The sequence below is a fragment of the Hemibagrus wyckioides genome, linkage group LG16, assembly GCF_019097595.1.
Source record: "Hemibagrus wyckioides isolate EC202008001 linkage group LG16, SWU_Hwy_1.0, whole genome shotgun sequence".
NCBI lineage: Eukaryota > Metazoa > Chordata > Actinopteri > Siluriformes > Bagridae > Hemibagrus > Hemibagrus wyckioides.
In genome coordinates, this window is record NC_080725.1 from 3,150,199 (window position 1) to 3,157,616 (window position 7,418).

General features: G+C 39.7%; 1 long non-coding RNA gene across 1 annotated transcript; it reads right to left on the reverse strand.

Moving 5' to 3' along the window:
• Positions 1 to 1,540: 1,540 nt before the first annotated feature.
• Positions 1,541 to 4,178, reverse strand: LOC131366625 (uncharacterized). Its single transcript, XR_009206844.1, has 3 exons — positions 4,037 to 4,178; positions 2,008 to 2,096; positions 1,541 to 1,910 (listed from the first exon to the last, which is right to left on the reverse strand). It is a non-coding gene; the product is annotated as an uncharacterized LOC131366625 (long non-coding RNA).
• Positions 4,179 to 7,418: the final 3,240 nt, after the last annotated feature.

The window sequence follows — 7,418 nt, forward strand, 5'->3', positions numbered from 1 at the left end:
TATATATACATACACACTACCAGTCAAAAGATGGACACATCTTCTAATTCCATGGTCTTTCCTGATGTTTATTTCTTTCTACATTGTAAAACAATGCTGAAGGCGGCCAAAATCCACAATAATGTCGTTTGAACAGTTGATATTGAGATATGTCTGCTACTGATGCTCTGTAAAGCCTTCATAACGCCTCTAATCTGAGGTGCTGTTAATTGGTGATTTCTGAGGCTGGTAACTCTAAATGAACTTCTCCTCTGCAGCAGAGGTCAGTTTTGGTCCTGCTTTACTGGGATGGTCTTCATGTGAGCCAGTTTCATCATGGTGCTTGATGGGTTCTGCAAATGCACTTGACAATACTGTTCTTGCAAGAACTATTCCAGAACACCTGACCTTCGTGTCTTAAAATAACAACTGACTGGTTTTTGTTGTCATTACATATGGATTACTTAAGTCCATGTGTGTTATTTCATAGTTTCGAAATCTCCAGTATTGTTCTAGAATGTAGAAAATAAATCCCTAAACAAAAAACATTGAATTAAAAGGTGTGTCCAAACTTGGAGCTATGGAGTTAGACTCCATCAGCCAATCCATCTTGTAGGAGATGCTCCAGGAAGCATGGGGTGAAATCTCATCAGATTATTTTGAAAAATTGACAGCTAGAATGCCCAGGCTGTAATTGCTGCAAAAGGTGGTTTTTTTGATGAAGGCAAAGTTTGAAGAAAACATTCATCATTTCCATCAAAATCATTATTTCTAACTCTGACATGTCAGCATGTCCTGTTCTTTTGCTATATTTTCTATTCAGACTAATTTCGTGTGTGTTTCCTTGAGGAAAAAAAAAATTATATCTATATCTATCTATCTATCTATCTATCTATCTATCTATCTATCTATCTATCTATATATATATATATATATATATATATATATAGATAGATAGATATATCTGCTATATCTGATATATCTGCTGTCAAATACATATATATATATATATATATGTATTTGACAACAGAGTAATTGCAGAACTTCATATCTAGTTTACAATGCAAATACAATTCTTTCTAATAACAATTTTTAAAAAGAAATTTTTTTAAAAGGCCATTCAGCATGTTGGTGTCTGTTTGAATTGCTGGAATCTGTAAATGCTCAAAAATGCACTTTTCTTCCTTTTCACTCGTGAAGGTAATCTGATTTTCAAATGTACAAAAGAGAACTATAATTTAATTCATAAACTGGTAGTTTTCAGGACTTCACCTAATATTTCAAAATTTCAGCACTTTTTCCAGGCTGCCACATATTTATTATTCAGATCCATTAGGTTCTTTTTGAGCAAGGGGCTGGAAGGTAGAGAGAACACAAAATATTATACACATCATCATTCAGGAGAACAAAAAAGAAATATCCATAAGAATACAAAATGCCATTTTCAACCTGAGTACTGATGTGCTTATTTCTTAAGCCCCATTTGTAAACATGAAGTAAGCAAAAGAAAAAAGGGCAGCACTACAGGAATCTAAGGAGAGTGAGTAATGCCTACCTTTCAGGAGTGTAAAGGCGGGGGGGAAAAAGTGGGCCATAGAGACGAGGTTAAATTTTTAGAAAGACAGATTTCCCACAAGTTGAAGGCTGTTTCGGACCAGACATTTATCAGTGGAATGAGTCGGCCTCTGACAGAGCTCGGAGCACCCTGGATATTAACTCTGCAGTAGGCATCGTCATCATCCACCCTGCTCACATGACCAGCATCGCAATGGCCTGATGAGGGATGGCGCTGCCTTCGGGGCACAGTATATCATCGCATGGCCTTGCCACATGTTGACAGTTGTGACCTTGTTTGAATGTGAAAGTGAGACATCCACTTTAAGTCGTAAAGCTGTGGAACCTTATTACAGTTTTTGTCCGGCACTTTTACCCTTGAAGACAGACATAAATAAAATAAGATGAATCCACAAACCGTTAGTCAGTCATTACAGCGGCAACTCAAATACAGCTTTCCTTCACATGACTTACCTGGTTTTTGTTTACTTCCCCAGTGACATTGAAAGGAAGTTCTAAAGTCCTACTCTTCGTTCCTTGCTAAGGCTTTAAACTCAGAGTTCCTGTAAAAAGACTTCCTGTAAAAAGAAGCTATAGAAGCCTAAATCACCATGCTCCAAAGCACTATTAAATGAATGTTTAAAAAGCAGTTTGGATTATATAATCAGCAAGTAATTGGCAATTAGGATTTGCTCAATGGTATAAAACAGTACATAATCACAGCATAAGTTGTAGTTACAAATCTTAATTTTTGTGCTTAAGTTTCAAAATATAAAGTATAGAAGAACAAACGCGACCCCTAGTATAAGCTTGGCCAAAAATTTTGTCGCACATATTTCTCTGCACCAAATAGCTGTTTATGTAGGAAAATGTGTCATAAATAGGATCTACACAAGCCGTCTCCAGCCATTAGTGTCATTTAAGATGTTTTTTTGGCTTTCGCTCCCCCATGAGGCAGCCGCCCCAGGCCCCAGCTCCTTACTGAGCTGCACTGATCTCTAGACCTGCCAGCTATGACCCCATTAGCATACTGGAGTAAACAGGCTTCACTTTCCATACAAAATAATGTGGCTGATCGGAATAAGCAATGAGTGGCACTGGTAGAGCTTGCCCTTGGCTGCTCATCCCTGACCAGAGAAATGTTTTCTTCAGTAATGACTGTGGTTCGGATTAGAAGAGGTTAGCCTGAGAACAGTGTGTTTGGCCCTGTCGCAACTGGAACAGTGCCAGGATGGCCAGGTTTTTCCTCTAGATATGAAGCTAGCTGATGCTGCTTGATTAAAGTTTAATGGTTAAGAGATAATAGTGTAAAGTCTAATTATGTCATGCAAAATTTTATAATTAAAGTGATCTTCAGTGGCATACAAGATTTTTTTCTTGACAAGCCGATCTCTTTTCACACTGGTTAGCCAGAGATCCAGCTACATCTGTCCAATTCTCTCAACTTTCATGTTAATACTTTCATGCATCAAGATGCTCGTTGAGTGTACCTCAGGACAAGAGTGTTGTAAAGCTCTATGGCATTCTGGAACTTGAGCTCAATTTTGCCATTTCCACTATTTCAAAGTAGAATTTCCCGTTAATATAACATTTAGCGGCGGTGGGGGATCAAGTAGTTAAGGCTCTGGATCGTTGACCAGAAGATCAGGGGTTCAAGCCCCAGCACTGCCAAGTTTCCACTGTTGGACCCTTGAGCAAGGCTCTTAACCCTCTCTGCTCCAAGGTTGCTGTATCATGGCTGACCCTGTGCTCTGACCCCAACCTACAAGGCTGGGATATGTGAAGAAAGAATTTCACTGTGCAGTAATGTATATGTGACAAATAAAGGCTATTTTTATTAGTGGAAGAAGTATGGTGAGTGAGAAAGGAACATTCTTGCCCTCTTCCTTAGGAGCAAGCAATGAACTCTGACTGATGTTTATGATTGAGAATTTTTTTCCTACCATTAAATGTGCATAAGGAATGTGCCATATGCAATGCAGACAACTGCTAATATCTAACAACAGTCACAAATATACAACACCAATAAACGAATTAGCACCAGAATCATCCATCCATTTTCTGTACCACTTATCCTACACAGGGTCATGGGAAGCCTGGAGTACATCCGAGGGCAGTCAGGGCATGAGGCAGGGGACTCATCACAGGGCACAATCACACACACACACACACACACACACACACACACTACAGACAATGTTCCTCCGCAAATCTTTGGACTTGGATAGGAAACTGAAGTACCCAGAGGAAGCCCCCAAAGCACAGAGAGAACATGCAAACTCCACACACACACACACACACACACACAGAGCGTAGGTGGGAATCCAACCCTCAACCTTGGAGGCGCAAGGCAAACGTGTTAACCAGGGTCATACTAGTTCTTACTTGGAGAAATTTCTAAAAAGTAAATTCAGTAGAGATACTGGTGAGCACTAGCTGACCACACACACACTGGTTCTGGCCAGTGGAGACCCAGCATAAAGAGTGATGCAGTGAAGTTTACCCGAGCTGTACAGCTTCCATTGCTAAACTCCTTTCTTCTCTAGCCTGCAGCAGTCTCTCCACTTGATAATATTCCTCTGACACATACGACTGTTCAAACAAGAGCTGAAGGCCTGCTATTAATGGCCTCCTCTTTAGAAGTCGAGACGAATCACTAGCCTAAGCCCCTCCCTGGGCTGCTCCATTTGTACTTATTCAGTGCCTCACTAGCACAGTCACACTGTGTAAACAACATGAAGCATAGAGAATGGGTTCTCCTCTGCCCTCTCCTTTCTAATTTAGACATCCCAGCTTCACCGCTGTGGGACATTAGGGAGCGTGGCTAAGGAGTCAGACTAAAAAGCACAGTAAGATTGTAGCCCTGTCTTCAACTCTCTTTCCCTTTTTCTCCCCATCTAGTGTGCATCCTAGCAAAACGAATCATCCCTGCCAGAGGAGACAGGCACCATGTGCTGCTAGAGATAGTAAATGAGATTTATGCAATGAAAGATGAGACGCTCTGTTCAGCAGAACGCACTGATGGCTAAAATTGAATACACAGCGTAAAGTCGAGGACTGCAATCGATACCGAGTATTAAAGCAGAATTTGAATGGAGAAGCAGTGATGATAATAATAATGGTGCTCATCATCATTCAGGTCTGTCAGTTCGGGCATAGCAGCTCTGGCACAATGGTCAAAAACTTTCCGTGTAGCACAAGGTTGAAAAATGTTCTTTTGATTAGGTTCTTCTAGTTGTGTAAAACTTGCTGAAAGATCTTTCACTACCTCTATCGTTCCATTCTCAGTGAGACTACCAGTGCCAAAAAAAAAAAAAAAAAATACAGTCAAGACTGAAATTTAAGGAACGTTGGGTGGGGTTTTTTTTTTTTTTAGATTATGTATACAGGCGTATAATTAAAAGTCTGAGAATAAAAATAAAAAGCATGCAATAAAAATGGTCCATTTCCCCCATGTCGTTCCACAAAGTCCTGTCTGAAAAGAGCGGTCCATTCCAAAGTAATTCCCAGATCTTGTAATATTGAATAAAACTGCAAAACATTTTAACTTCTCCCCATGTAAAGTTTTGCTTGTTGAGCATCGTGCAAAAGTTGAAACTCAACTGAACTCCATACAATGTCCATTACTGAGCTCAGTAAAGCGAACACTCACATCTGTGTTGTGCGGCTAATTGAAGATAATGTGTTTGAAAGCACACTGGTCAATTTTCCACAAAATATGTGAAAGTCACTTTGCTATGAACAATATTTGGCTGGACTTGCGATGGCTGCGCCACTTCCATCCAAACTACTGAATAAATATTTATGCAAATACTTTGGTTCCTAAAAAACGACCTCGGTGATATCAATATGACGGAAACTCATCACTGTGACCGATGAGCTTCAGAAGGAATCGCTTTCTCTGTGCACAACCAAAGAAACAATGCATGGGTAAAATTAAGACAAAAATTAAGCCCACGCTGCCCTGATAATTAGTCTGGCTCAGTCTGACGTCTAATAGCAGGTGAGATTGGCTAAATTTTAATCTCTCCTCATCAGGCAGCAAACAGGGTGTAAGCCAGCAAGAAGAGCAGTGACCCCTCTCATCAAATCAGGACATCTTTATGTATAGCCAGGAGGCTGAGACGAAAGACGACGCACAAGCAGGATTTGCTTCACTAGGAATCAGATGAGCTGGTGTAAATTGGCTACTTTGATGATGATAACAAGAAGGAGAGAGGGCAGAAGGATGAGGAACAGCTGGCCTGATTTTTTTATTTTTTCCTTTATTGGGCGGGTGGAATAACACTGATGTGCTGCTATTTAGAGAGTAGAACAGTGGCCTGGAGCATGGAGCTGAAGCGTGACTCCATGGTAAGGAGCAGCACACCTCAAATGGGTCAGAATGAACTGAATATTAACTAGAGCCATGCAGAGAGACACTGAGGAGAAAATACTGATTGCATTAGATCAAGTGTAAGAGGAAGCAAAGGGGGAAAAGGAGAGACTTGCATCATACTATTGTGAGTTCTCATTTTAAGTGAGTTATTCTTTAATCTAATGGAAAGAAACATTATCCACTAAGGGAATCATAGGATCACACTTTTGCCAAAACTCAAATCTAACTGATTCAGCACATAATACTATTTGTATAATCACATAGCTCCCAGTAGATACTAATACAAACACTGTGAAGATTAAAATCATTTGTTGTTGCTGACTGAAAACAGTAAAAAAAATATATATATATAAAATACTGAAGCACACTGGTGCAAACAAGCGTTTTTAAGCAGCAGAACCCAGACAGACCCGAGGAAGACACAATGATATACTGCCATCTAGGGTTTATATTAGAATACTTCTGTACTTTGCTGGGCTACAGTTATAACACCTCATTCAAGTGTGAAGGTCATACCAAAGATATAGCACTGGGTATAATCTAAATATATTTGTGTTTTAAATATAGATGGATTATCATCATAAACTCAGCTCTACTCGATCTCACTGAAAAATATCACGCCCAATTGCTCAATTAAACAAAGGATGCTGTTATATAAACAAATGATTGAAATAGCAAAGAGAGAAACCCAAGATACACCAACGATGGCAACTTGGCGCCAGGGGTGGTTGCCTAATCGGGAGGTTTCCAAGAATCAACAGCAACCGGGTTCGGCTTTTCCAGTAAACTGGAAATTGCTATTGGCATTCCAAGCAGACTAAAGTCAATAAAAGACCACTGAAAGGAAATCAAGTTTATTATGATAGAGCGCCGTCTGGGTGAACTCCTCTTGGGCTTGAACAAACATTAGACACTATGTCTTTTTTTTTCTTTTTTCCTTTCTTTCTCTCGGTCCGCCGCTCACGTCTGCAACTCTGCATTCATTCATTCTTCTTTCCTTCCTTTAACCATCATTCACTGCACCACTAATGGTCAGGGTAATGATAATGTGGTGGTAAAGCAAGACTGAATACATTTCCATTGCACAATATATTCACCCATGTCTGACTAGGCAGCTTCATAGTTTGTTTTACTATTATTATTGTTTGGGTTTTTTTTAGTGGTATTGATTTTAACCATGAATAAGAGGGCTGAACTTCCTGGTGAGCTTTAAATCTGCTGTATTAACTTCCTTCTTTATGCTATCATCTCTCACACTCCCTAGGGTTCTTCTTGTCCATCACAAAACCTGAGGCGCTGTTACTACCTGAAGGGGAGCAAGCAAGGTTCCACACGAGGGAACGGAAAAGAAATAAGCTTTTCTCCTCCTGAGAAGACAATTAATGTGCTAATTAAGAATTTACCTTGACAGGACCACTTTAAAGACAAAAGATTAAATTGGTCTCAAAACTGTAGTCAGGAGAGATTTGACATTTTTATGCATTACACTGATTGCTTTAATTAATAT